Source organism: Patagioenas fasciata, unplaced genomic scaffold (genome assembly GCF_037038585.1).
Source record: "Patagioenas fasciata isolate bPatFas1 unplaced genomic scaffold, bPatFas1.hap1 Unplaced_22, whole genome shotgun sequence".
NCBI classification, from domain to species: domain Eukaryota; kingdom Metazoa; phylum Chordata; class Aves; order Columbiformes; family Columbidae; genus Patagioenas; species Patagioenas fasciata.
The window spans coordinates 869,431-878,912 of record NW_027288644.1 but is presented as its reverse complement, the minus strand read 5'-3'; positions in this window follow the sequence as shown (position 1 = coordinate 878,912).

Genomic DNA, 9,482 nt, shown 5'->3' with positions numbered 1-9,482 from the left:
CACCCCGTTTGTCTCCAGGGCCCGTTGTGACACCATGGGGACCCCACTTGTTCCCAGGACCCATTGTGGCATTCTGGGGACTCCCTTTGTCCCCATGACCCATGGTGACACCATGGGGACCCGATTTGTCACTGGGGCCCATTGTGACATCCCAGGACCGCCCAATTGTCCCCAGGGCCCACTGAGACATCCTGGGGACCCCCGCTTTCTCCCCAGATCGCATTGTCACATGCTTGGGACCCTCATTATCCCCAGAACTCATTGTGGCTCCATGGGGACACCCTTTGTCACTGGGGCCCACTGTGGCATCCCAGGACCCCACTTTGTCCCCAGGGCCCATTGTGACACCATGTGGACACCCTTGTCCCCAGGGCCCATCATGGCACTGTGGGGACCCTCCTTGTCCCCAGGGCCCATTGGGACATCCTGGGGACCCCCGTTGTCCCCAGGGCCCATTGTGGCACCATGGGGACCCTCTTTGTCACTGGGGCCAATTGTGACATCCCAGGACCCCCCGTGGTCCCCAGGGCCCATTGTGACATCCTGGGGACCCCTTTGTCCCAAGACACCATTGTGACATCCTGTGGACCCCCCCATTGTCCCAAGGGCCCATTGTGACACCATAGGGATCCCCTTTGTCCCCAGGGCCCATTGCGACGTCCCAGGACCCCCCGTTGTCCCCAGGGCCCATTGTGACATTTTGGGGACCCCCCCTTGTCGCCAGGGCCCATTGTGACATCCTGGGGACCCCGTTTTTTCCCAGGACCCACTGTGGCACCATGGGGACCTCCTTTGTCCCCAGGGCTCATTGTGACACCGTGGGGACTCCCTTTGTCCGCAGGGCCCATTGTGACATCCTGGGGTCCCCCTTGTCCCCAGGGCCCATCGTTGCACCGAGGGGATCCCCTCTTTGTCCCCAGGGACAATTGTGACACTGTGGGGACCCCCTTTGTCCCCAGGGCCCATTGTGACATCCTGGGGATCCTATTGTCCCCAGGTCCCGTCCTGGCACTGTGGGGACCCCCTTTGTCCCCAGGGCCCGTTGTGACATCCTGGGGATCCTATTGTCCCCAGGTCCCGTCCTGGCACTGTGGGGACCCCCTTTGTCCCCAGGGCCCACTGTGACATTCAAGGGAACCCCCTTGTCCCCAGGGCCCATTGTGACCTTCAAGGGACCCCCCATTGTCCCCAGGGCCCGTTATGACGTCCCAGGACGCCACTTTGTCCCCAGGGCCCATTGTAGACACCATGGGGACCACATTTGTCCCCAGAACCCATTGTGACATCCCAGGACCCCCTTTGTCCCCAGGGCTCATTGTGACATCCTGGGCACCCCGTTTGTCTCCAGGGCCCGTTGTGACACCATGGGGACCCCACTTGTTCCCAGGACCCATTGTGGCATTCTGGGGACTCCCTTTGTCCCCATGACCCATGGTGACACCATGGGGACCCGATTTGTCACTGGGGCCCATTGTGACATCCCAGGACCGCCCAATTGTCCCCAGGGCCCACTGAGACATCCTGGGGACCCCCGCTTTCTCCCCAGATCGCATTGTCACATGCTTGGGACCCTCATTATCCCCAGAACTCATTGTGGCTCCATGGGGACACCCTTTGTCACTGGGGCCCACTGTGACATCCCAGGACCCCCCATTGTCCCCAGGGCCCATTGTGACATCCTGGGGTCCCCCTTTTGTCCCCTGGGCCCATTGTGACACTGTGGGGACGTCCTTTGTCCCCAGGGCCAATTATCACATCCTGGCGACCCCCTTTGTCCCCAGGACCCATTGTGACATCCTGGGAACCCCCTCGTCTCCAGTGCCCACTGTGACATCCCAGGACTCCACTTTGTCCCCAGGTCCAACTGTGACACCGTAGGGACCCTCTTTGTCCCCAGGGCCCATTGTGACAGAGTGGGGAACCCCGTTGTCCCCAGGGTCCATTGTGACTTCCCAAGATCCCCCTTGTCCCCAGTGCCCATTATGACATCCCAGGACCCCACTTTGTCCCCAGGGCCCATTGTGACACCATGGGGACCCCGCCTTGTCCCCAGGGCCCATAGTGGCACCATGGGGACCCCCCTTGTTACTGGGGAACCATTGTGACACCATGGGCCCCCCGCTTTGTCCCCAGTGCCTATTGTGACATCCCAGGACCCATCTTTGTCCCCAGGGCCCATTGTGGCACCATGGGGACCACCTTTGTCCCCAGGGCCCATTGTGACATCCCAGGACCTCCCATTGTCCCCAGGGCCAATTGTGACATCCTGGGGACCCCCCTTTGTCCCCAGATCCCATTGTGCCATGCTGGGGACCCCCATTATCCCCAGAGCTCATTGTGGCACCATGGGGACACCCTGTGTCACTGGGGCCCACTGTGACATCCCAGTGTCCCCCTTGTCCCCAGGGCCCATTGTGACACTGTGGGGACCCCCCTTGTCCCCAGGGCCCATTGTGACATCCTGGGGACCCCCCCTTGTCCACAGGGCCCATTGTGACATTTTGGGACTCCACTTTGTCCCCAGTGCTCATTGTGAAATTCTGGGGACCCCCCTTGTCCTCAGGGCCCATTGTGACAGCCGAGGACCTTACTTTGTCCCCAGGGTCCTTTGTGTCATCCGGAGGACCCCCTCGTCTCCAGTGCCCATTGTGACATCCCAGGACTCCACTTTGTCCCCAGGTCCAACTGTGACACCGTAGGGACTCTCTTTGTCCCCAGGGCACATTGTGACAGAGTGTGGAACCCCCTTGTCCCCAGGGCCTATTGTGACATCCTGGGGACCCTCTTTGACCCCAGTGCCCATTGTGACATCCTGGGGACCCCCTTGTCCCCAGGGCCCATCGTGGCACCATGGGGATCCTCCTTGTCCCCAGTGCCCATTGTGACACCGTGGGGACCCCCCCTTTGTCCCCAGGGCCCATTGTGACAGGGTTGGACACCCCTTGTCCCCAGAGCCCATTGTGATATCCTGGGGAGCCCCCTTTGTCCCCAGGGCCCATTGTGTCATCCCAGGACACCCCATTGTCCCCAGAGCCCATTGTGACATCCTGGGGACCCCCTGTTTGTCTCCAGTGCCCATTGTGACGTCCTTGGGACCCCCCTTGTCCCCAGGGCCTATTGTGACATCCTGGGGACCCCCCCTTATCTCCAGGGCCCATTGTGACATCCCAGGACCCCCTATTTTTCCCAGGGCCCATTGTGAAATCCTGGGGACCCCCTCTTTGTCCCCAGGGCCCATTGTGACACCCTGCGGACCCCCTTGTCCCCAGGGTCCATCGTGGCACCGTTGGGACCCCCCCTTTGTCTCCATTCCCCGTTGTGACATCTTTGGGACCCCTCTTGTCACCAGAGCCCATTGTGACATCCTGGGGACCCCCTTTGTCTCCAGGGTTCATTGTGACACCGTAGGGACCCCACTTGTCGTCAGAGCCCATTGTGATATTCAGGAGACCCGTCTTTGTTCCCAGGGCCTATTGTGACATCCTGGGGACCCCTCTTTGTCCCCAGGGACCATTGTAACATCCCAGAACCCCCCCTTGTCCCCAGGGCCAATTGTGACATCCCAGGACCTCCCATTGTCCCCAGGGCCATTGTGACATTTCAGGACGCCACTTTGTCCCCAGTGCTCATTGTGAAATTTTGGGGACCCCCTTTGTACTCAGGGCCCATTGTGACAGCCGAGGACCTTATCTTGTCCCCAGGGCCCATAGTGGCACCGTGGGGATCCCTCTTGTCACTTGGGCCCATTGTGACACCATGGGGACCCCTGCTTTGTCCCCAGAGCACATTGTGACATCCCAGGACCCCCCATTGTCCCCAGAGCCCATTGTGACATCCTGGGGACCCCTCTTTGTCCCCAGGGCCCATTGAGATGTCCTAGGACCCCCCTTTGTCCCCAGGGCCCATTGTAAGACCATGGAGACCCCATTTGTCACTGGGGCCCATTTTGACATGCCAGGACCCCGCTTTGTTCCCAGAGCCCGTTGTGATATCCTGGGGATGCCCCCCCTTTGTCCCCAGGGCCCATTGTGACATCCAGGGGACCCCTTTTGTCCCAAGGGCCCATTGTGGCACCATGGGGACCCCTTTGTCCCCAGGGCCCATTGTGACGTCTCAGGATCCCCCGTTATCCCCTGGGCCCATTGTGACATTCTGAGGACCCCAAATGTCCCCAGGGCCCATTGTGACATTCTGGGGACCCCCTTTGTCCCCAGGGCCCATTGTGGCACCATGGGGATCCCCTTTGTCACTGGGCCCCATTGTGACATCCCAGGACCCCAATTTGTCTCCAGGGCCCATTGTGACATCCTGGGGACTCCGTTGTCCCCAGGGCCCATCGTGGCACCGAGGGGACTTCCCCCTTTGTCCCCTGGGACCATTTTGACACCGTGGGGACCCCCTTTGTCCCCAGGGCCCATTGTGACATCCTGGGGACCACCCTTTGTCCCCAGGGCCGACTGTGACATTCAAGGGACCCCCCCTTGTCTCCAGGGCCCATTGTGACGTCCCAGGACCCCCCATTGTCCCCAGGGCCCATTGTGACATCCTGGGGACCTTTTTTGTCCCCTGGGCCCATTGTGACACTGTGGGGACCTCCTTTGTCCCCAGAGCCCATTGTGACATCCTCGGGACAACCTTTGTCCCCAAGGCCCATCGTGACAGGGTGGGGACCCCCTTTGTCCCAAGGGCTCATTGTGATGTCCCAGGATCCCCATTGTCCCCAGAGCCCATTGTGGTGTCCTGGGGACCCCCTTTGTCACTGGGGCCCATTGTGACATCCCAGGACCCCGCCTGGTCCCAAGGGCCCATGGTGTCATCCTGGGCACCCCCTTTGTCCCAAGACCCAATTGTGACATCCTGGGGACCACCCATTGTCCCAAGGGCCCATTGTGACACCATGGGGATCCCCTTGTCCCCAGGGCCCATTGTGATATCCCAGGACGCCCCTTTGTCCCCAGGGCCCATTGTGACATCCTGGGGACCCCCTTTGTCCCCAGAGCCCATTGTGACATTCTGGGCACCCCAAATGTCCCCAGGGCCCATTGTGACATTCTGGGGACCTCCCTTTGTCCCCAGGGCCCAATGTGGCACCATGAGGACCCCCTTTGTCACTGGGGCTCATTGTGACATCCCAGGACCCCAATTTGTCCCCAGGGCCCATTCTGACATCCCGGGGACCCCCCTTGTCCCCATGGCCCATCGTGGCACTGAGGGGACCCCGCCTTTGTCCCCAGGGACCACTGTGACATCTTAGGGACCCTATTGTTCCTGGGGTCCATTGTGACGTCCCAGGAACCCTCGTTGTCTGCAGGGCCCATTGTGACATTCTGGGCACCCCCTTTGTCCCCAGGACTCACTGTGGCACCATAGGGACCCCCTTTGTCACTGGGGCCCATTGTGACATCCCAGGACTCCACTTTGTCCCGAGGGCCCATTGTAGACACCATGGGGACCACATTTGTCCCTGGGGCCCATTGTGACATCCCAGGACCCCCCATTGTTCCCAGGGTCCATTGTGACATTTTGGGGACCCCGTTTGTCTCCAGGGCCCGTTGTGACACCATGGGGACCCCCCCTATGTTCCCAGTGCCCATTGTGACATTCTGGGGACCCCCTTTGTCCCCACGGCCCATTGTGACACCATGGGGACCCCACTTGTTCCCAGGACCCATTGTGGCATTCTGGGGACTCCCTTTGTCCCCATGGCCCATGGTGACACCATGGGGACCCCATTTGTCACTGGGGCCCATTGTGACATCCCAGGACCCCCCATTGTCCCCAGGGCCCATTGTGACATTCAGGGGACACCCCTTTGTCCCCAGGGCCCATTGTGACACCGTCAGGTTACTCATGTCCCCAGGGCCCGTTGTGACCTCCTGGGGAGACCCCATTGTCCCCAAGGCCCATTGTGGCACCATGGGGACCCCCTTTGTCACTGGTGCCCATTGTGGCATCCCAGGAACCCCCTTGTCCTCAGAGCCCATCGTGACATCCCAAAACCCCCCATTGTCTCCAGGGCCCATTGTGACATCCTGGGGACCCCCCTTTGTCCCCAGGGCCCATTGCGACACCATGCGGACGCCACTTGTTCCCAGGACCCATTGTGGCATTCTAGGGACTCCGTTTGTCCCCATGGCCCATGGTGAAACCGTCAGGATACCCCAGGTCCCCAGGGCCCATTGTGACCTCCTGGGGAGACCCCATTGTTCCCAAGGCCCATTGTGGCACCATGGGGACCTCCTTTGTCCCCAGGGCCCATTGTGACATCCCAGGACCCCACTTAGTCCCCAGGGCCCATTGTGGCACCATGTGGACCCCCTTTGTCTCCAGGGCCCCTTGTGACATCACAGGACGCCTCTTTGTCCCCAGGGCCCATTGTGACACTGTGGGGACCTCCCTTGTCCCCAGGGCCCATTGTGACATTCAGGGGACACCCCTTGTCCGCAGGGCCCATCGTGGCACCATGGGGACCCCCTTTGTCACTGGGGCCCACTGTGGCATCCCAGGACCCCACTTTGTCCCCAGGACCCATTGTGACACCATGTGGACACCCTTGTCCGCAGGGCCCATCGTGGCACTGTGGGGACCCTCCTTGTCCCCAGGGCCCATTGGGACATCCTGGGGACCCCCTTTGTCCCCAGGGTCCATTGTGGCACCATGGGGACCCTCTTTGTCACTGGGGCCAATTGTGACATCCCAGGACCCCCCGTGGTCCCCAGGGCCCATTGTGACATCCTGGGGACCCTCTTTGTCCCCAGACCCCATTGTGACATCCTGTGGACCCCCCCATTGTCCCAAGGGCCCATTGTGACACCATAGGGATCCCCTTTGTCCCCAGGGCCCATTGCGACGTCCCAGGACCCCCCGTTGTCCCCAGGGCCCATTGTGACATTTTGGGGACCCCCCCTTGTCGCCAGGGCCCATTGTGACATCTTGGGGACCCCGTTTTTTCCCAGGACCCACTGTGGCACCATGGGGACCTCCTTTGTCCCCAGGGCCCATTGTGATATCCGAGGGACCCCCTTGTCCCCAGGGCCCATAGTGTCACCTTGGGGACCACTCTTGTCACTTGGGCCCATTGTGACACCATGGGGACCCACTATGTGCCCAGGGCCCATTGTGACATTCTAGGACTCCCCATTTTCCCCAGAGCCCATTGTGACATCCTGGGGATCCCCCTTTGTCCCCTGGGTCCATTGTAATGTCCCAGGACCCCCTTGTCCCCAGTGTTCATTGTGAAATCCTGGGGATTCCCTTTGTCCCGAGGGCCCATTGTGGCACCATGTGACCGCCTTTGTCACTGGGGACCATTGTGACATTCCAGGATTCCACTTTGTCCCCAGGGCCCGTTCTGACACCGTGGGGACCCCCATTGTCCCCAGGGCCCATTGTGACATCCTGGGGATCACCCTTTGTCCCAAGGGCCCATTGTGACGGGGTGGGGACCTTTTTTGTCCCCAGGGCCCATTGTGACATCTTGGGTACCCCCTTGTCCCCAGTGTCCATTGTGACATCCTGGGGACCCCCAATTGTCCCAGGGCCCATTGTGACATTCCAGGACCCCCCTTGTCTCCAGGGCTCATTGTGACATCACAGAACGCCCCTTTGTCCCCAGGGCCCGTTGTGACACAGTGGGGACCCCCCTGTCCCCAGGGCCCATTGTGCCATCCTGGGGACTCTCTTTGTCCCCAGGGCCCATTGTGATATCCTGGCGACCCCCGCTTTGTCCCCAGGGCCCATTGTGAACATCCTGGGGACCCCCTTTGTCCCCAGGGCCCATTGTGACATCCCTGGACCCCCCATTGTCCCCAGGGCGCATTGTGACATTCAGGGGACCCCCCTTTGGCCCCCGGGGCCCATTGTGATATCGTGGGGACCGTCTTTGTCCCCAGGGCCCATTGTGACACCATCAAGACCCCTCTTTGTCCCCAGGGCCTATTGTGACATACTGGGGACCCCCCCTTGTCTCCAGGGCCCATTGTGACGTCCGAGGACCCCCCCTTGTCCCCAGGGTCCATTGTGAACATCCTGGGGACCCCCTTTGTCCCCAGGGCCCATTGTGACACCGTGGGGACCCCGCTTGTCCTCAGGGCCCATTGTGACATTCAGGGGACCTCTCTTTGTCCCCAGGGCCTATTGTGACATCCTGGGGAACCCCCTTGTCTCCAGTCCCATTGTGATGTCCCAGGACCCCCCATTTTCCTTAGGGCCCATTGTGAAATCCGGGGGAACCCCCCCTTTCTCCTCAGGGCCCATTGTGACGTCCTGGGGACCCCCCTTTGTCCCCAGGGCCCATTGTGACGTTCAGGGGAACCACCTCTGTCCCCAGGGCCTATTGTGACATCCTGGGACACCCCCTTTGTCCCCAGGGCTCATTGTGACGTCCCAGGACCCCCCATTGTTCCCAGGGCCCATTATGAAATCCTGGGGACCCCCCCTTTGTCCCCAGGGCCCATCGTGGCACCATGGGGATCCCACCTTTGTCCCCAGGGCCCATTGTGACAGGGTGGGACCCCCCTTGTTCCCAGGGCCCATTGTGACATCCTGAGGATCCCCCATTGTCCCCAGGGCCCATTGTGACATCCTTAGGATGCCCTTTGTCCCCAGGGCCCATTGTGATATCCCAGGACCCCCCCTTGTCCCCAGGGCCCATTGTGACATCCTGGGGACCCCCTTTGTCTGCAGAGCCCATTGTGACATCCTGGGGAGCCCCCTTTGTCCCCAGGGCCCATTGTGACATCCTGAGGACGCCCTTTGTCCCCAGGGCCCATTGTTATGTCCTAGGACCCCCCGTTGTCCCCAGGGCCCATTGTGACATCCTGAGGATGCCCTTTGTCCCCAGAGCCTATTGTGACATCCTGGGGACCCCTCTTTGTCCCCAGGGCCCATTGTGACAGGGTGGGACCCCCCTTGTCCCCAGAGCCCATTGTGACATCCTGGGGACCCCTTTGTCACCAGAGGCCATTGTGATATCCTAGGGACCCCCGCTTTGTCCCCAGGGCCCATTGTGACATTCAGGGGACCCCCCTTTATCCCCAGGGCCCATTGTGACATCCTTGGGACCTCATTTGTCCCCAAGGCCCATTGTTGTACCATGGGGACCCCCTTTGTCCCCACGGCCCATTGTGACAGCGATGACAGCGGTGTCAGTGATCAGGACACGGAACCACGGGCGCAGCTCCATGCGGTGCTTTATTCCAGCGCTGGGAAACCCGGGGTTCGCACCCAGAGCTTCCAACAGCTGATTCAGACTCCGCCTTATTTATACAAGTTGGTCACATACATATTCCTTATAACCCCTGACAACCATGAGCACATCCCACACCTATTCTAACACAAACTGTCTGTCTAAGAGATGTTAAGCAACATTCGCATGTTTATCAGTTATTTCTAAGGTACCAACTTGAAAAGAATATATCATAAATGTATGTCAACCTTAAGAATAAGGCTTGGTTGCAGCTACCTGCTTTAAAAGAATATAT